We start from the raw sequence: 21,584 nt of genomic DNA, 5'->3' as shown, positions 1-21,584 counted from the left end.
GAGGTATTCAGTAAGATAATGGCTGATCTGATTGTTATCTCAACTTCACTTTCCTGCAACTTGTAACCTTGATTCCTTTGTCAATCAAAATGTTGCCTTTTAAAAAAATTTATTTTGAGACGTGAGTGTCACTGGCTGGTCAGCATTTATTGCCTGTCCCGAGTTGCCCTTGAGAAGGTGGTGAGCTGCCTTCCTGAACTGTTGCAGTCCACCTGCTGTTGGGTTGACCCATAATGCCATTAGGGAGGGAATTTCAGGATTTTGACCCAGTGACCATGAAGGAATGGAGATTATATTTCCAAGTCAAGATGGTGAGTAGCTTGGAGTGAACTTGAATGTGGTGGTGTTTCCATATCTGTTGTCCTTGTCCTTCTAGATGGAAGTGGTCGTAGACTTAGAAGGTACTGTCTGAGGAAATTTGGTGGATATCTGCAGTACATTTGTAGATAGTACACACTGCTGCTGTGGACTGTTGATGGTGGAGGGAGTGGAAGCTTGTGGATACCATGCCCATCAAGAGAGCTGCTTTGACCCAAATGATGTCCAGTTTCTTGAGTGTTGGGGCTGCATCCATGCAGGAAAGTGAAAAGTATTCCATCAAACTCCTGACTTGTGCCTTGTAGGTGGTGGACAGGCTTTGGAGATAAGTTACTTGCCACAGTATTCCTAGCCTCTGACCTGTTCTTGTATAGGCACTGCATTTATGTGCTGTGTCCAGTTGAGTCTAAACCAGTTTTTGAATATACTCACCCAGCCTCCATCTGTTTGGGGAATAGAATGCTAAAATCTTATGATCCCTGAGAAGAAATTCTCTGCTGAATGTTTCCTCATAATTCCTTCTCCATGAAACAACCTGGAGAATCTTTCCAGAAATGCTTCTAATACAAGTAGATCCCTCCTTAAGGAGACTAAAACTGAACTTGAATTGCAGTCTCACCAATGTTCATTCAGTTGTAGCAAGGCTTCTCCAGTGTCACACTCTGTGGAAAAACAACAGTCTCCGAGTCGGGGTTCAATGACCGAGTTTATTGCACAAGGAAATACTGGAGCTCCGGGGAAAGAAAGGCAGCATCAGCACAGTGGTCAGCTATGCGTCTTCTCTCGACCCAGAGCACATGTCAAGAAACTTTTATCCATCTTGTGATACGATAGGTCAGTGATGAATTTATTGTTATTGTAACATGGTTTCTTTATGGTAATCATTGCAGAATCGTTGAAAGTTTCAATATAGTCTGTCAGTTCCAGTGCAGCTGTTGTTAATTTCAGCACGGTTGTTGTCAGTTTCAATGCAGACATGATCAGTTTCAATGTCTGTGTGGAAGTCCATTGCTGTAGTAATGGGCGCTAATCGCTCTTCCTGAGAAAGACGATTACTGCAGTCCTGGCTATTAGCAGTTCGTACTGAGTCCGTATCACACTGTTAGCATTTCTGAGGTGTTGGCTGGACCCAGACAGTTGGGCGAACAGTGTTCATTACTCATGTGTATTATCTTCCCCCACCCGCCTTAAACTAATCAACTAGGTTGTAAGTGCATTGTGCTGGCATTCTGGTGGCCCCAGGCAGTGTCTGTATCTGCTCTGCTGTTTCTCCTCATTGTATCCGGCTGCCATCTTGTATGTCAAGTTGGCCAACTGATGGCTCAGTGGTCATCTTGTGTGTCCGTGTGCCTAGTATCACCTTGCCTCATACCATCTCCCTCTTCACCACCATCTTTGTGGTCAAGGAGGTTACTTTGGAGATCTCCTGTAGACCACACAATTTTAAATGTAGAGGTAGGTAATCTCTAGGAGCTCCCCATCCTGTGGGGTGTCATGAAGTGCTAATTTCATTGGGGGGCTCTTCTGTGGTGACACTCACTGCTGGTATAGTTCTTGTCAGTAGCGCCTTGCAACAGAGCTTTAAACATGTGAGGCCCACACAGAATACCAGCATGAGTGCAATGAGGAAAACTATCCCATGTGCCAAATAGGGTCCCCAAGATTTACCCAGCAACCAATTTAGTCAGCAGTCTGTAATTGTGGCTCCCTGTTGAAAACTGTCTATCTGGTCTCTGATATTCTTGATGGCTTCTGTAATATTATAAGAGGCAACATGGGTGATGCAATTTTCACCAATAATTGTACAAATTCCTCCTTGCTGTGCTAATTGATAATCCACCACATAATGTGTCTGTGTGTAGAGTCTGAGTTCAGCCAGCTGTGTTAATTGCTTCCAGAGCTTTTGAGATACTGTTGCCTAGGATAGTCAGGCCACATACAAGATAATTTCGGTTTTTAGCGCTGACTACTCCTGCTATGTCCCCCAAAGATAGAGATCCCAGAAATCCATATCCCAGTGATGACCCCAAAGTGGTGGGGATCTGCCAGTCAGCACAGAACTCTTGACTGATGGAGCGGGTCACTATCCTTCTCCGAATATGTCCCCCGCTGGGGCATGGTACAGTAAGGGGTGCAATTGTCCCTATTGCGAACAGGTTTGGGAGGTCTGGGGTATCTGTCACAAGTCCCCTTAAATAGGAAAATAAAGCCCTTCGCTGCTCGGTAACAAGCATTGTCCTGTCCTTCTGTTTCTGTCCACCCATGTCGTCCCCAAATTCCCTTGCCTGTAAGTATCGAATGGGTATGTCCATGTGGCAGCTGTCATGAGTGCCATTGCACTGACCACATATGAACTGTTTGCTGGCTGTTACATTCAGGCATGCCCGCTTGCTACAGGTGCAGATAAACTGTCCCCTAGTGACTGTACAGTGTTGGTAAATGCACAGAGTCTGGACGCATGGGTCATTTTTGGGAACTAGGGCATAAGCACATCCCCATCCCTGCCCTGTGAAACAGAATGGGTAATTACCAGGTTTAAATGGGTCTTCCCTTCCCTTGGCAAGGGGGCCTGGCCCCATGGGCTGGTGGTCCTGTCCAACTGCACACACCTACCCTGGAGTCCCCGTTTGTATTTCCCTATCTGTCCTTTTCCATGGCGCTCCCAAGATCATGAGGGATCCACACCCGGGTAGCCACAAATAGTGATTCCACTAATCACGCCAGTGCGTAGCGGACAGTCGGTTCCCATGCAAGCTTAGGTGGGTTTTATAGAAGCGTTAATCCTCAAAAGCTGACATGCTCCCAACACTTGTGACACTTAAATACAATGAAATACAGATAACTGTATTTTAACTGCAACATGTATATACCTAACAGTTAAAGTCTTTCCTCCATTAGGAGGTGCAGTTGTGCCTTGTTCTGTTGTGTTTTCGGTATTTCCCCCTGGGATGACCATCTTGTCTGCTGCTCCTGTTTGCACCTGGGGGATAGTCAATGACATTAGTTTGGTCACAGGAGTCTTTAAACTGTTTTAGTTGGGTCCAGTGCTTCCATGTGCCTTTTCCTTGACCATCTATGCAGGCACAGGTGTCCCCACCTATTACCATATCATATGGCCCATTCTATTTAGGTGCAAAGTCTGGTTTGTCAGCTAATGCTCTCACTCGTACGCAGCTTCCTCCTGCTGGGACTTCAGGGAAGACTTAGAGTTGTCCTGCCCTGTCCTGCTTGTCAGCTACAGATTTCTGCATCCCTTTTCAATTGGGCGCTTAGTTCAATCACATATTGCCAGATTTTGTCTTTTAGTGGACCCATATCGGCGCCACCTGTGATTATCGTCTCTGGCAATTGCGTTGCTCGTCCAGTCATTAATTCATATGGTGTTAGCCCAGTTGCCTTAATCTCATTAATATGGTTGGCAGACTTTAGCTCATGTTCTTTAGCTAAAACATTTTTGTGTGCTATTCGTTCCCTCTACCATCCCTGAGCTCTGGGGGGGGGGGGGGATAGGGGATGTGGAATTTTTGTCTAATGCCGAGTAATTGGCATACGGTCTTCATGATCTTGCCTGTAAAGTGTGTCCCTTGGTCAAAGTCGATCTGGAGGGGACTCCCCTCCCTCCTCCAACCTCTGGATTACCACCTCTGCTAATATTTTGGCCACAATGGTCGCAGTGCAGCTTTTGGTCGGGAATGCTTCTACCCACTGGGTGAATTGGTCTATGATGACCAGACAGTACATTTTCCCACGGGAGGGTCATCGTGGCCCTGTAAAATCCACCTGAAGGTGTTCCCAGGGTCCTCTAGGTCTGGTCTGGTGTCCCATCCTAACTTCTATGGGTCTCCCTGGGTTATGTTGCGCACAAACCATGCATCTGCGGCAGTACTTGGCCACATCTCTTCCCATTCCCTTCCACCACCACTCTGTCCCTAGGCTTGCTATCATGGCCTCTCCACCTGTGTGAGGAGCCCGTGGTGCAGTTCAAGCAATGTGTTCTGTTAACACGCTGGTGCTACCACCTTGTTTGCTCTCCTCCAGACACCATCTCCCCCTTTGAATGCCCCCTGCAGTTCCCATTGCTCTTTCTCTTCCTGCGGGGTGTCTTCCTGCAGCTGCTGAATTTGGATAGCATCTTTTGCTAATTCAGTAGTGGCTATTGCAGTCTCATTAATGGCTGCTTGTTCCAGGGCTTTCTAAGCTGCTCGGTCTGCTGCTTGGTTTCCTTTGAATTGTAGCCAATTTGGGCTTTCTTTTGCTTGTTCTTTTTGATGGGCCTTTATTTTTATTACTGCACCCTTTTGGCTGTTCACTGGCACGCAGCAGTGCCTGAATTCTTAATTAGTGTCTGATGGGGGTTCCCCCTGCAGTGGTGAACCCTCTTCTGCCCCATGCCACCATGTAGTCATGGGCTACACCAAAGGCATATTGACTGTCTGTATATTCACTGTTTTTCCTTTTGCTAGTTCCAGTACTTTGGTGAGTGCTACCTGTGTGGACTGACTTCCATCAATCCTCTTGGACATAAGTTAGAAACAGTTATCATTTACCACAGCCCATCCTGTTTGGGGTGACCCTGCTATGTATTTTTGTGACCCATCAGTGAAGAGGGTCTCCTCAGCTGTGTCTAGGAGGTTTCTTTCGCTTGACCCCTATCCTCATCCCCATCTATATCCCCTGTGCGGTTCCCCTGCATCTAGAATTCCCTCAGCTGGGTTTTCTCCTGTATCCCTGACAATTACCATGGACTGACTTGGAGGTAAGAGAACTGCCTCCCACTTTGCCCTTCTCATATTGGAAATACCCCTCCGTTTCCCTGTGTTTAGCATCTCTACTAGGATGTGTTTAGTGTGGAGGGCGACATTCCCTGTCATTACCATGAGCTTGCTAACCCTTCTGGCCCAAGCAGCACAGTCTAAGGCTGCTTTGCACCTGGGCAACCCAGTGATTACTGGCCCTTCTCTAGTTTAGTACCCTATGGGCCGCCTTCTGCTACCGTGGTCTTGGGTGACCACTGCAGAGTAAAACCCTCCCTCATGAAGGACAGGTTGCATCTGAACTGGAAAGGGACCAATGTCCTGGGTGGAAGTTTTGTTTGAGTTGTTCAGGAGGGTTTAAACTAGTATGACAGGGGGGTGGGAACCTGAGCAATAGCTAGAGGTAGCGCAGCCAGTGGGAACGAATTTCTTGGGAAAGATCCAAGGGATCGGTTAAAGTGTGTTTGCTTTAATGCAAGGAGTATCGGGAATAAAAGTGATGAACTGAGAGCATGGATCAGTACCTGGTTCCACAATGTTGTGGCCATAAGAGACGTGGGTTTCTCAGGGGCAGGAATGGTTGCTGGATGTTCCAGGGTTTAGAACATTTAAAAAGAATAGGGAGGGGGGAAGAAAAGGATGAGGTGTAGCACTGCTAATCAGAGAGGGTATCACAGCTACAGAAGTTACCATTGTCGAGGAGGGTGTGCCTACTGAGTCAGTTTGGGTGGAAATTAGGAACAGTAAGGGAGCAGTCACCTCATTAGGGGTTTACTACGGGCCCCCCAATAGCAGAAGGGAAATTGAAGAAAGCATAGGTCGGCAGATTTTGGAAAAGTGTGAATGTAATAGGGTTGTTGTAATGGGTGACTTCAACTTTCCCAATATTGATTGGAACCTCCTTCGAGCAGATGGTTTGGAAGGAGCTGTTTTTGTAAGGTGTGTTCAGGAGGGTTTCCTAACTTAGTACGTTGACAGACCGGTGAGGGGAGAGGCCATTTTGGATTTGGTGCTCGGCAATGAGCTGGGGCAGGTGTCAGATTTTGCGGTGGGAGAGCATTTTGGTGATAGTGACCACAACTGCCTCACATTCTACATAGCTATGGAGAAGGAGAGAAGCAGGCACCAATGGGAAAAGGAAACTATGATGCTATCAGACGTGAGTTGGGAAGCATGGACTGGGAACAATTGCGCCATGGAAAGGGCACTATAGACATGTGGAGACTGTTTAAGGAACAGTTGTTGTGAGTGATGCACAAATGTGTTCCTCTGAGACAGGCGAGAAGGGGTAAGATAAAGGAACCTTGGATGACGAGAGCGGAGGAGCTTCTCATCAAAAGAAAGAAGGCAGCTTACGTAAGGTGGAGGAAGCAAGGGTCTTGCTCAGCTCTAGAGGATTACAGGCAGGTGAGGAAAGAGCTCAAAAATGGTCTGAGGAGAAACAGGAGGGGGCACGCAAAAGGCTTAGCAGGAAGGATTGAGGAGAATCCAAAGGCATTTTACACGTTTGTGAGGAATAAGAGAATGATCAAAGAAAGAGTAGGGCCAATCCGGAATAGCATAGGGAACTTGTGTATAGAGTCTGAGGAGGTAGGGGAAGCCCTAAATGAGTTTTTTTGCTTCTGTCTTTACTAAAGAAAAGGACCTTGTAGTGAATGAAATCATTGAGCAGATAAGCATGCTGGAATGGATAGAGATTGAGGAAGCTGATGTGTTGAAAATCTTGACAAACATTTAAGACTGACAAGTCGCCAGGGCCAGACCAGATTTGTTCTCGGCTGCTTTGAGAAGCGAGGAAATGTGATTGCTTCACCGCTTGCGAAGATCTTTGCATCCTTGCTCTCCACCAGAGTCGTACCTGAGGACTGGAGGGAGGCAAATGTAATTTCTCTCCAAGAAGGGAACTAGGGAAATCCCCGGCAATTACAGACCAGTCAGTCTCATGTCTGTCATCTGCAAGGTGTTAGAAAGGATTCTAAGGAATAGGATTTATGACCATCTGGAAGAGCATGGCTTGATTAAATGCAGTCAGCACGGCTTTGTGAGGGGCAGATCATGCCTCACAAATCTTAGAGTTCTTTGAGGATGTTACTAGACAAGTTGATGAGGGTCGAGCAGTAGATGTGGTGTATATGGACTTCAGCAAGGCATTTGATAAGGTTCCCCATGGTAGGCTCGTTCAGAAGGTCAGGAGGAATGGGATACAGGGAAATTTAGCTGTCTGGATACAGAATTGGCTGGTCGACAGAAGACAGCGAGTGGTAGTGGAAGGAAAATATTCTGCCTGGAAGACAGTGGTGAGTGTTCCACAGGGCTCTGTGTTCTTGGGCCTCTACTCTTTGTAATTTTTATTAATGACTTAGATGAGATTGAAGGATTGATTAGCAAATTTGCAGATGACACAAAGGTTGGAGGTGTCGTTGACAGTATCGAGGACTGTTGTAGGCTGTAGCGGGACATTGACAGGTTGTAGAGATGGGCTGAGGGGTGACTGATGGAGTTCAACCTGGATAATGCGAAGTGATGCATTTTGGAAGTTCGAACTTGAAAGTTGAGTACAGGATTAAAGACAGGATTCTTGGCAGTGTGGAGCAACAGCGGGATCTTGGTGTGCAGGTACATAGATCCCGTAAAATTGCCACTCCGGTGGACAGGGTTGTTAAGAAAGCATATGGTGTTTTGGCTTTCATTAACAGGGGGATTGAGTTTAAGAGTCGTGAGATCTTGTTCCAGCTCTATAAAACTTTGGTTATACCGCACTTGGAATACTGTGTCCAGTTCTGGTCGCCCTATTATAAGAAAGATGTGGATGCTTTGGAGAGGGTTCAGAGGAGGCTTACCAGGATGCTGCCTGGAATGGAGGGCTTATCTTACGAAGAGAGGTTGACTAAGCTCGAACTTTTTTCATTGGGGGGGAACAAAGAAGGAAGAGAGGGGACCTAATTGAGGTATACAAGATATTGAGAGGCATAAATAGAGTTGATAGCCAGAAACTTTTTCCCAGGGCAGAAATTGTTAACATGAGGGGTCATAGTTTTAAGCTGTTTGGCAGAAAGTGTAGAGGGGATGAGAGAGGTGGGTTCTTTACGCAGAGAGTTGAGAACATGGAATGTGTTGCCAGCAGCAGTTGTGGAAGCGGCCATTGAGGATATTTAAGAGACTGCTGGATATGCATATGGTCACAGAAATTTGAGGGTTTGTACATTAGATTTACCTTTACATGAGGATCAACGGTTGGCACAATATTGTGGGCTGAAGGGCCTGTTCTATGCTGTACTGTTTTATGTTCTATTATTACAGTGGATATGAAAATCCTTGCTGGGATCTGGCAGCCTTAGCCCGGGGGCCTATGAGTTGCATTTTAAGCTGCCTGTATGCCGCCTCCTCTTCTGGCCCCAGGTTACAGGTTCCAAGGTGGGCTTGCCTCCTTTAATTAGCCTCTGGATCGGTTCAGCCAATTTTGCGAACTTGGGTATAAAGCTCTGACTGAAGTTTAATAACCCCATGACCTTTGACTCCCCTGACAGTGGCAGGTCGTGGCATTTGTTGGATTGCTGCCTTGTGGGCATTTTTGAGTCCCTAGGATATGAGGGTCCCAGGTATAAGACTTGTCTTTTGGCAATCTGTGCCTTTTGTAGGGCTGACCTTTAACCCTGCGGTTGCCAATTTCTGCAATACTAGCCCTAAAGCTTTCTGGTGTCCTGACTTGGACTCTGAACCAATTAGGATATCATCTACATATTGGAGGGCAGTGCTACCCTCTGGTAAATCCACTCTTTAGGATGTCGCTCATCACTCTGTGGAAAATATTGGGGCTGTTGTGGAACCCTTGTGGCAGGCAAGTCCACGTGCACTGTCTGCCCCTTACTGCAAAAGCGAATTTGTTCTAGGACTCATTGGCTATCTCTAAAACAGTAAAAATCTTGTGCTCGGGGGCCAAGTCGTTTAAAATGATGGAGGGGTCTGCTTCAATGGGGTGCAATTTGGGGGATGACCTTATTTGGTTCTGCATAATCAATAGTGAGCCTGTAGCTCCCATCAGGCTTTATTACTGGCCATCTTTGGGGAATTAGTTTTACTTGTGGTTGCTTTCAGGATTCCCTGTTTCGCTAGTCCTTGCATGATTTTTACAACTGCTTGTTCTGCTTTGGGTTTTATTGGGTATTGCCGATACGCCTCATGCTCTGGTCTGGGAGCCCTTATTGGGTCAATGTTAACTAGACCTGTATCTAACTTTGTTTCTGCCCAGGCTCCACGGGGAGGTGCAGATAGCTCCAAATCCCCCCTTTTCGCGGTTCCAGACCTGAATGGTGACTGTAGCCACTTTAATAGTTTCAAGGTGACTTGTAAGTTTCCCAATCTCAATCATCCAACTGTCCTGTCTGGGCCAAATCAATTTCCCTTTTGCACAATCGATTAGAACATTATATTCTTTCATGAGATCATTGCCCATTATGGTGCCCTTGTTGTTTTGGCATACGTAGAATCTCATGGAGATATAGATGTTATTTATTTCTACAAGGATAGTTTCGCTTGGGTAAGCTGGTGGTTTATCCCCTCCTACCCCAGTTAGTTGAATCCTTTTGTTTGTGTGGGGCAAGGGTAGGTTTGCGATGGATACAGCAGCTCCTGTGTCCACTAGCATCTCTCATTTCCTCTCTCCTATTACTGTGGGTACATAAGTTCTCCCCTCTCCCATACCCTCATGAATGAGGGCAGCTTGTTGTCAGCTCTGCTGACCTCTGGACACTCGTGGTGGTCTGGGTGGCATTTGGGGGTGCCCCATGCTTTTCCCAGCACACCGTGTCTATGTTCTTTTGCAGTGACTGCAATGTTTTACGTTGTTTCCTGGTCCATCTCCTACTCGTGGGACCCTACACTCTCCAGCAAAGTGTCCCTACCGGCCACAGTTGTGGCAGGATTGTTTTACTCTCTCCTCCATTTCGGTCGGCTGCTTTGTCAGGTCTTGCCTTTGTTGTGGGAGCTTCTGCATCCTGCACCCCGCTCGCCCACTCAACTAGATAATCACAATCCTGGGACATTATTACTCCTATTTGCAGGATGGCTTGGTGGGTGCTGGAGAGTCCATCTTTAAAAGCTTGGATGAATGCCTGATCCCCCTGATCTGGCTTTGCTTGCCCCGAGCATTTGTGACGACAGATTCGAAATAATCGTTTCCCGCATTCAGAGGTTCCTTCCCCTTGAAGTTGCTAAGTGTTCATGATCCTGCTCCAGTTCATGAGAGCATTTCTTAGCACCCTTTGGATTTCTTCTTTAAAGTCGGTGAAGAGGGCCTGCTGGGCATCTGTCTCGGCTGTGAGGGCAACTGCATGTTTCCACCGTCCTCCCCTAAAGTCTTTGGCTGCTGTGGCGTCAGATCCACCAGCTATCTGCCTCCACTTGTCCGCTCGGTAAGCTGCCCACCAGCTGGTGTATGTCCCTCCGGTGTCGTTGGTGCCCAACCCATACACTATCCAACTCTTCCCAGAACCGGGTGTTTGTACTCCAGGGCTGTAATTTGCCCAGGGAGGCCATAATCTGCTGCCTCTCCCCTGGAGTGAAGGGTTTATAATTTGCTTTCGGTTGCGATCCCGTGCCTCCTCTGGTAACGGGCGCCAAGTTATACGCCTACATGGTTTGTCCAACAGAGGGAGCAGTGACTCCTGCTGGACTGTTGCATTGGAGGGGAGACAGTCAATTTTTCTCTCCTCCTCACATTTTTTTCTAAGGTGAATTCTAAATTTTTTCTTCTGCTCTCCAGTTCTCTAACTTGCTCCTGGTCCTTTCTCCACCCACTCATGGGGGGCACTCACTTGTTCAATTAGACCTGCTAATTGGTGTATTAACATTACCCCTACCTTTTTTAGTTTTATTCCACTTCTGCTTATCTATCCACTCTCTCTATTGCGCTAATGTCTGGGATGGATCCCAACAACTCTTCATTTGCTCTGTCAGCCCTTGTCTGTCTGCTTGTACTTCTCAATAAGGGAGCCTGCAATGTTTGCTTTAAAACTTTGATCTGCCATTTAGCAGATTTTTGTGTGTCTGTGTGTCTGTCTGGATACGACCAACAGCAAAGTGTTCCTTACCCAGTGGGGACTTCTCTACCCCCGGCCAATAATACTGTCCCAGCATTGTCCGTACGGCCATAGCAGCCTCCTAGGAAGGTGTGCTCTCTACTGGTGGGACTTCTCCACCCTCCAGGCCACCACCACTAGTTGCTACCTACCAGTCAGCTGGGAATGCTGGTTTGATAGGATGTGCTCTATCAGTGGGACTCTTTATCCTCCCGGCCACCTCTACTGACCCAATGCGTCCTGATAGCTAGGTTTCTGGGCCTGTAGTCCAGTGTGCTCTTTACTGGTGGGACTCTTTAGATTACATTACATTACATTACATTACATTGCAGTGTGGAAACAGGCCCTTCGGCCCAACAAGTCCACACCGACCCGCCGAAGCACAACCCACCCATACCCTTACATTTACTCCTTACCTTCACACTATGGGCAATTTAGCATGGCCAATTCACCTGCCCTGCACATCTTTGGACTGTGGGAGGAAACCGGAGCACCCGGAGGAAACCCACGCAGACACGGGGAGTACGTGCAGACTCCACACAGTAAGTCGCCTGAGGCGGGAACTGAACCCGGGTCTCAGGTGCTGTGAGGCAGCAGTGCTAACCACTGTTCCACCGTGCCGCCCACTGACATTTCATAAAATAAAAAACACCGGCCCCCGTGAGGGGGCGGCGCCTCGTCCAGCCGCGGCACATGCCCAGCCCCACTTCACACCCCAGCCCGACCGATCCAGCCCTTAGAGCCAATCCTTATCCCGAAGTTACGGATCTGACTTGCCGACTTCCCTTACCTACATTGTTCTAACATGCCAGAGGCTGTTCACCTTGGAGACCTGCTGCGGATATGGGTACGGCCCGGCGCGAGATTTACACCATCTCCCCCGGATTTTCAAGGGCCAGCGAGAGCTCACCGGACGCCGCCGGAACCGCGACGCTTTCCAAGGCCTCCTGGAAAGCGTCCAGGAGGGCCACCACCACTATTCAAGCTCTGTTGTTCTACTACAGGCTGACAAGGTATCTCGGTTACTCAGTGTCCACACTCCCCACTTTGGTAATGTGTGCTCCACTGAGGTTTGGCTCTTGATCAGAGTGATCAGCTCCTCTTCCTCACCACATTGGAAATTACAAGTACAGACAGCATCCAACTTTTAACTTAACTCTAACTGGACTCTGCATTGTTCGCCCCTACAGAGTCCAATGTTACCTGACTTTGCCACTTGTGCGTCACAGCACCTCGTGCTCTTGACATCATCAATTCCCACTTCAAATCCCAACCTTTGCGTGGGGGTGGCGGCTACTCCTCTTAACAACCAGTTAAGGTAGGGTCTTTGAGACAGGCATTACCTTGACCTCTGACTGTTTTAGCACAAGCAGCAGATTCTTATGGCAGTTAATACAGTTAACCACTTATTCTCCCCAGACATGCACTTAAAGATTTTTAACTCAGTACTGTAGCAAATTAGACACTACAATCGGCATACCTTTTAAACTGTGTCTTTGGCCCAGTCTGAGTCTCTTCGTTTGCAAATTGGTTCTTACCCTGGCTCCCCAATCGTGGCCTTCAACCAGGGCACCACTCATAAGAATCCTGCTCTCAGCGCTAATTGTTACGGGGAAAATCACCAGTCCCCGAGTCAGAGCCAGGGTTCAATGACAGAGTTTTATTGTTCAAGGAACTACCAGAGCTAGAGAGAGAGAGATCAACAGCACAGTGGTCAGCTGCGAGTCTTCTCTCAACCCGGAGCACATGTCAAGAAACCTTTATACATTTTGTGATACATTAGGTCAGTGATGAGGTTATTGTCTTTGTCTTTGTAACATGGTTTCTTTATGGTAATCATTGTAGAAGCTTTGATTAGTTTCAATACAGTCTTTCAGTTCCAGCGCAGCCTTTGTTATTTTCAGTGCAGTTATTGTCTATTTCAGTGCAGACATTATTTCCATGTCTGCGCGGAAGTGCATTGCTGTAGTATGGGCGCTAATTGCTCTTCCCGAGAAGGATGATTACTGCAGCCCTGGCTATTAGCGTTTTGTATTGAGTCTATATCAAGCTGGTAGCATTTCTATAAGAGGTGTTGGCAGACAGTGTTCATTACTCATGTGTACTTTCTCCCACCTGCCTTAAACTAATCAGCTAGGTTGAGTGCATTGTGCTGGCATTCTGGTGGCCCCAGGCAGTGTCTGTATCTGCTCTGCTGTTTCTCTCCATATTGTGATCTGGCAGCCAACTGGTGACTTAGTGGCCATCTTGTGTGTCTGTGTGCCTAGTGTCATCCTGCCCACTGCCATCTCCTCCTTCAACTCCAACTTTCTTACAATAAAGGCCAAAATCTGAAATGAAGGTTTACCATCCTTATTACTTTCTGTGCCTGCTTGCTAACTTTTAATGATTCACATATAACATCACCCAGCCTCTGTACTCTCTATTTCAGTAATTTTCCACCTCAAGAGCAATGGAGAAGTCGTCTATAGTGTCTGTTGCTGTCAATGCCGTCTCCTCTACACTGGGAAGACAGAATGCCAACTTGTGGAATGGTTCAGAGATCATCTCCAGGACATATGGGCCCAACAACTTCAACTCCCCCTTCCATTCCACAAAGGCCATGCAAGTCCTGGTCTGCCTGCATCACCAAATCCAAGCAACCTGACACCTGGAGAAAGAACATCTCCCCTTCCATCTTGGGACCCTCCAACCCCATAGTAGCAATGTCAATTTCACCAGTTTCCTCATCTCTTCTCCCAACTTATCCCATATCCAACTTAACCCTCCAACTCCACCACCCTCTTGAACTATCCTACCTGTTCATCTTCCTTCCCACCCATCTGCTTCAGCTTCCGCTACAACCTATCACCACCTTTCATCTACCTATCATCTTCCAAGCCACCACCTCTTCTTCTCCCCCTTGCCCCCGACCCGACCCGACCCCCCCCCCCCCCCACCCCCCAACCACATTCCTGAAAGAAGAACTTATGCTCAAATCATCGACTTTCCTGCTCCTTGGATGCTGTCTGACCTGTGTTTTTCCAGTGCAACACTTTTTGACTCTGATCTCCAGCATCTGCAGTCTTTGTTTCCTCTTTCAGAATGTGGTGGTGAGTTGACTTCTTGAATCTTTGCAGTCCTTGGAGTATAGCTACATTGTTATAATCCCAACTAATATTATCAGTGAACAAGTTAAATTGCAGGTTGAAATCTAGATTGATCATATTTCTTTTTGATTTTTGGTTTTAATGAGATGGCCCCTCACTGAAACATAAACAAAAATCTACAACATTGCATTCTTAACAATGAGATGTTTACTATACAAAACAAATGAAGATACTCTTAACACCAGTTTAAATATTTCAAATCAAATGTTAAAAATACAATGCTAATAATTCCTGTAGCATTCTGTTACGAGACTTGAAGCTACAGCAAAGGCAAACCCTAGAGTAGGGCAGTATCTGGTTTTCATGTCTTAAGCATGAGCATCTGGTAATGAATCAAGGAATACATTATATAACAGAGTTTAAACTTTCGCAGCTTCAAATAACCTCTTCACGCTTTTAAGCAAATACTTCTTGTCTGAAACTTTTACCAACCTCATTATAATTGTTCAAAATAGTTTCTTAGTATAAACTATCCTTTTATTTTCTCAAGAACATTGTTTTATACATATAGCTTTAGCCGAGAGCCCTGCAGAACTGCCCAAAGGGACTTTTTATAAAAAAAAAATCCCTATTTTTCAAAGCTGTAGGGGCTTTTCCTAAACCCACCCCCCATTTAAAATCAGAATCTTCTATCTGGAAACTTAACGTGCTACATTGTTTATTCCATGGTCTCCCAATGTGAACAAATTCCAACTACCCTTCAAAAGTATATCTCTCAAACATTTTAAAGCATCGTTAAAAATAACAACAGCAGAAAACTTTCTTTTCCTGTCCATTCACTTCCGTTCAACACCTTAAATTACAATTATAGCAGAGTGTTAGGCAATTAATATCTATCGCTTTCATACGATGGAGAACACGCCAATGACATTGTGCAGTGGAATAAAGCAGTCAATAGAAAATTGTCACCTGGTCTCCATTCCTTTGATTTGAATTGAACAGCATAAGAGTTTGACCCACCTATTTTATTTCCCTCCCCATCTGACTCTGAGATTTGTGGATTAAAGTTCCACTCTAACCTATAGTATAATTTCAACTCAGTCATTTAAGTTTAAGGTGTCAAATCAAGGTCTCATCTATCTGTTCAGGTGGTGAAAAAAAAACTGAGTGGAAGTTTGAGCAGTATGTCTCCAGATCCTAATCCTAATCACCACCGCTACAAATAAATCTCCACTTCAATAATTCCCCCTCAAACAAACCCAAAGACCTACAGATACTGGAAATTTAGAAACAAAAACAGAAATTGCTTGCAAAAACACAGCAAGTCTGCCAGTATTTATGGAGAGAAAGCAGAGTTGAAATTTCAGGTGCAGTGACTTCTTCAGAACTCTTCAGCCACCTTTGTGTGCATATCCATAGATGCTTGAAGGCAGCAGGACAGGTGGATAAGATGGTTAAGAAGGCACATGGGATGGTTGCCTTAAGGCATTGAATACAAGATCAGGGAGGTTCTGATGGATCTGTATATAACATTAATTAGGCCACATACTGGAATACTGCATGCAGTTCTGGTTGTGGCACTATAGGCAGGATGTAATTGCACTAAGCAGGATGCAGAGGAGAATCACCAGGATGTTGCCCAAACCGGAGCATTTTAGGTCTGAAGAGAGACTTGATAGGCTGTGGTTATTTTCTTTATAGCACAAAAGGCTCAGGGGGATCTGACTGAAGTATCTATATTTAGCATAAGGCAAAATAGACAGGGAGAAATATTTCCACTTCAGGTCAATAACTAGGGAGCACTGCTTAAGATAAGAAACAAGAGGCTTAGAGGGAGTTTGAGGAAAATTCCTTTCATGTTGGCATCTGGAATTCACTGCCAAAAGGGTCTTCGAGGCAGGAGCCCTTAAGACATTTAATGTTTAATATTTAGATAAACATTTAAAACACCGTAGCATGTAAGGTTTCAGGCCGAAAGCTGAAAATGGAATTAGAATTATAGATGAACCCTTGATGACTACAGATGCAATGGACCTTTCTGCTGTAAAAATGAGGACTCCTTAACTCTATTTGTTCAAAGCAGTGAAAGGTGCTATACAAATGAACATTCTTTCTTTTCAGGGTTTTCAGGGTTTTAATGTGGCTGCAATGAAGGAATTTATTATTATAGTTCAGGTAGATACCGAGAGACTTGATAAGGTGTGATTGAAATGCAAGCTCTATTTATCCTTCCCTGACCTGTACGTATTGACAAAAAACAGTGCTATTGGATAAAGAAATTTAATATTTGGGTAACTTTATATTCCAGCAGAGAGTTACCAGTTATTGATAATTTTGGTAAAGATTAGAGGATAACATTGCTGCTTGGAGTTTATAAATCCTAGCTGTGAAAAGGACAATTTGTTTTCTGACTACGATAGCTGTATTCACAGGATACAGCGTCCTTGAGCTCCATCTTCTGGTTAAACTGGTGAAGACTGGGTAGCATTTGCTCCCACTCACTGGCCATGGTGTACAAATCCTTCAGTGAGGTAACTTGGTGACTTTGCCATCAAATATTACCTTTTGGAGCCACAGCTAGTCAATCTTCCAGATGCTGTCCAATTCCAGACTCTAACATCATTATGTTTAAAGAAAAGTTGGTTTCTGAAACACCTTTCACAACCCCAAGTCATCCCAAAGTGCTTTGGAGCCAATTGTCAGAATGGATAGGATGTTAATTTAATATATGAAAAACTACCTTAAACTGTTCAGGATTCTACTGCACTGTGTGGGTTAGCCGGAAGTTGCATATATTTCATCACCTCAGGCTATTCCAAAGCAAGTTAGACCCAGTTAGATGTGTTTTGAGTTTCTTGTTGAAAGGAGATACATACTGTTGAAGCTCTTCATCTCCCACTCATCAGTGCAAATACAGGATTGTCAAATTTCAAGTGATCTGCAAAGCAATTAATATCTAAATGCAACTTCTACTGCAGCAGAAAAGGATTGCTTGGCAAATTGACTCTGGTCATGGTGTTGCCATGGAGAAAGGAGCAGTGAAGTATAAGCTTTCCAGTCTCCTAGATAATTCAAAAAGACACAAAGTTTTTAATATTCCTTTTGTTTGCAGACTGTATGTCCCTGGACGTGAATATATGTTGCTCTAGGAAGTATAAATGAACCACGTTGGAAGCTCAGTTGATAAGTCCCCTGGGCCGGATGGGATTTATCCTAGTATCCTCTGGGAAGCCAGGGAGGAGATTGCCAAGCCTTTGGCATTGATCTTTAAATCGTCATTGTCTACAGGAATAATGCCAGAAGACTGGAGGATAGCAAATGTGGTTCCCCTGTTCAAGAAGGGGAGTAGAGACAACCCAGGTAACTATAGACCAGTGAGTCTTACTTCAGTTGTTGGTAAAGTGTTGGAAAAGGTTATAAGATATAGGATTTATAATCATCTAGAAAAGAATAATTTAATTAGGGATAGCCAGCACGGTTTTGTGAAGGATAGATCGTGCCTCACAAACCTTTTATTGAGTTCTTTGAGAGGTGACCAAACAGGCAGATGAGAGTAAACTGGTTAATGTGGTGTATATGGGTTTCAGCAAGGCGTTTGACAAGGTTCCCCACAATAGGCTATTGTACAAAATATGGAAGAATGGGATTGTGGGAGATATAGCAGTTTGGATCAGTAATTGGCTTGCTGAAAGAAGACAGAGGGTGGTGGTTGATGGGAAATGTTCATCCTGGAGTCCATTTACTAGTGGTGTACTGCAAGGGTCGGTGTTGGGTCCATTGCTGTTCGTCATTTTTATAAACGACCTGGATGAGGGCGTAGAAGGGTGGGTTAGTAAATTTGCAGACGACACTAGGGTCGGTGGAGTTTGGATAGTGACGAAGGATGTTGTAGGTTACAGAGAGACATAAGCTGCAGAGCTGGGCTGAGAGGTGGCAAATGGAGTTTAATGCGGACAAGTGTGAGGTGATTCACTTTGATCGGAGTAACCAGAATGCAAAGTACTGGGTTAATGGGAAGATTCTTGGTAGTGTAGATGTGCAGAGAGATCTTGGTGTCCATGTACACAGATCCTTGAAAGTTGCCACCCAGGTTGACAGGGTTGTTAAGAAGGCAAACAGTGTTTTAGCTTTTATTAATAGGGGGATCGAGTTCCGGAACCATGAGGTTATGCTACAGCTGTACAAAACTCTGGTGCGGTCGCACTTGGAGTATTATGTACAGTTCTGGTTACTGCATTATAAGAAGGATGTGAAAGCTTTGGAAAAGGTGCAGAGGAGATTTACTAGGATGTTGCCTGGTATGGAAGGAAGGTCTTACGAGGAAATGCTGAGGGACTTGAGGCTGTTTTCATTGGAGAGAAGAAGGTTGAGAGGTGACTTAATAGAGACATACAAGATAATCAGAGGGTTAGATAGGGTGGACAGGAAGAGCCTTTTTCCAAGTACGGTGACGGGGAGCACGAGGGGGCATAACTTTAAACTGAGGGGTGATAGATATAGGGCAGATGTCAGAGGTAGTTTCTTTACTCCGAGTAGTAAGGGTATGGAATGCTTTGCCTGCAACGGTAGTAGATTCGCCAACTTTAAGTACATTTAAGTTGTCAATAGACAAGCATATGGACGTACATGGAATAGTGTAGGTTAGATGGGCTTCAAATTGGTATGACAGGTCGGCACAACATCGAGGGCTGAAGGGCCTGTACCACACTGTAATGTTCTATGATTATCCTGAATTGGTTTTTAGTGTAGGTACTAGTGCATTCAGGATTATTCATTAAGTACTACACAAACAATGGAATCATGTCTAGCAGTAATGATTTTGTTTTGGTTTTTATATAAACACAGGCTGGTTGAGAGTACAGTCTGTGCTCTGCCTTGTATGAACAGAAGCAAAAACAGAAATTGCTGGAAAAGCTCACCAGGTCTGGCAGCATCTGCAGAGAGAAATCAGAGTTAACGTTTTGGATCTAGTGACCCTTCCTCAGAACTGGTTCCTGTTCTGAGGAAGGGTCACGCGACCTGAAATGTTAACTCTGATTTCTCCCCACAGATGCTGCCAGATCTGCTGAGCTTTTCTAGCAATTTGTTTTTGTTTCTGATTTACAGTCTCTGCAGTTCTTCTGGTTCTTATGAATAGGATCATGCTGTTTGATTTGATCAGCTAATTTTGAGTGAAGTTAAAAATAGATGCCAGAATTAAAAATATTCTCAGATGTGCGCACACAAATCTGTGAGATTTCAAATGAGCTACAGAGCTGATAATGCCGGTGGAAAACTTCCTATCATGTCGTCAGCAACTCTTCCCTTCTCTTCTATTTACCAGAAGGTCATGTTGTGATGACCAATCGTTAAAATAAAAATTACAACATAGAAACAGTCCATTCAGCCCAACTGCATTGTACTGGCATTTCTGAACATGTGCCTTGCCCTGGGCCTATCCTGCCTGAAACTATTTCCAATTTAAAAACTTTATGCTCTTTAAGTACAGCAACCTTTAATCTGAAAGTTCACAATTTACTTTATCTAGTATTGTTAGAAGTTGTTAAATTCTATTGTTGCTTTGTATTAGAAAGTAACTCACAAATATAAAGGTGATATATTTTCAAATAAGATTGGCTTTATTAAATGTGGTTTTGATAGGTACATTTATTGCACTATCACAGTTCTCAGGTACTAACGAAAATGCAGTTCTCACAATCCCATCCAACAGCTGGAGTAGACATCGCTGCCCAGTTCACCTTTACAAGTCAACTCTTCAGATGGGATAATCACTAGCATTCATGAACAGAAGCAAAAACAGAAATTCCTAGAAACGTGGCATTCCAACCGGAACTCAGTCAACAAACACATTTGAGTTCGACTCCATCTACCACCCCCTGAGAAAAGGAACCGGAAGTGACTTCACCACAGTAAATGACATCATCAACCCAAAGGAACCCCAAACATATAAATAAAAAGCAGGAATTTTCAGCATTGCCTCGCATGAGGTCCACTGAAGATGTTACCTAGTAAGGTATCAAAACATCTGGAAATGAACCTTTCTGCTTAGCGAGCAAACCTACACCCACTAGCATTTGTTGTCCATCTAAACTACCCTTGGGTGACCTATTGCAGTCCATCTAAGTTTTTGATCAGCACCAGTGAAGGAATGGTGATATATTTCCAGGTCAGGATGGTGTGTGACTTCCAGAGGAACCTGCTGGGGGTGTCCCCAAGCATCTGCCAACCCTTCTCAGGGGAGAAAGAATAGGTGTAGGGATTGGCTGTTGAAGAAGCCTAACAAGACGCTTCAGCCTAAACATTAATGTCATCGACTGCAATTATGTAATATCCTCTCTGAACCTATTTCACGCATGGAACCTATTTCACGCATCGACATTCTGGTCGATACTGACACTCGACTGAGCTCCAAGTTTTTTTTTTAGATATTTTAATATTTTATCCCTGATTTTAACCCAATTTTCCCAGTGGCAAGGTGTTTGGGCTTGAGTTGGACATCCAACAAATGGATTCAGACTCCACTGAGCTGATTTGGATTAAATGGTGTTTGCCACTCATGAAGTTCAAATTGAGACCATTTTTTGCAAACTATTTAAAATCAAACCTTTGTGGAGCTGTATGGAAGTAACTTGAATAAGTAAGGTGAGTCTAATTTATTCACCTTCACCTGAATAGGATTAAAACACAGCACTCAATGCTGTCTAAGTTTTACAAATAAATAGTCATGGAGAAAATTTGTTTAATGTACAAAGTAAATGTAATCAATTTTTGCAGAAATTTACACAGAGGCTATTCACCCCATTGTGCCTACATCAATACTAGTCCTTCAGTGGAATGTATGTACTGTAACATTCCCATTTGCCTGTAACTTCATATTCTTGCTTTCCAAATATTTATTTAATTATTTCTTTGATAATGTTGGAGTCTCTTTAATAGCTCAGCAAAGCATTCTATGTCTTGTAATAACTAATACATGGGTGCTGAATCCTTAACTTTGGGTTCTAGAATACACTAGCACCACAGAGTATACATGGCACAAATAATATTTAAATTCAAATCTTTATTTATGTGCATCTATGAAGCAAATACTACATCAGCCATGAAACCCAAACCCACTGAGTCAGCAGGACTGAACCTGGGCTTTTCAGTAGCAAATTGTCAATGGTTTGAGTGAGGGACTGGGTAGAAGAAAATGGGGAGCAGACAGGAGGGTGAGAAAGCATCTGTGAGAAGTAGGGGATAGGAAAGAGAAGAGGCAGGGGAGAAGAGGTGTTGAGAGAGGGTGGAAGGGGAGAGATGAGTGGAGGGAGAAAGGGGTTGGTACCTGGTGTGATGTTGCCTGATAC

The sequence above is a fragment of the Chiloscyllium plagiosum genome, unplaced genomic scaffold (assembly GCF_037043375.1).
Source record: "Chiloscyllium plagiosum isolate Xiang-an unplaced genomic scaffold, Cpla_swu_hap1 HiC_scaffold_19, whole genome shotgun sequence".
NCBI lineage: Eukaryota > Metazoa > Chordata > Chondrichthyes > Orectolobiformes > Hemiscylliidae > Chiloscyllium > Chiloscyllium plagiosum.
The sequence above is the reverse complement of the archived record's forward strand: the minus strand, read 5'-3'. Positions refer to the sequence as shown.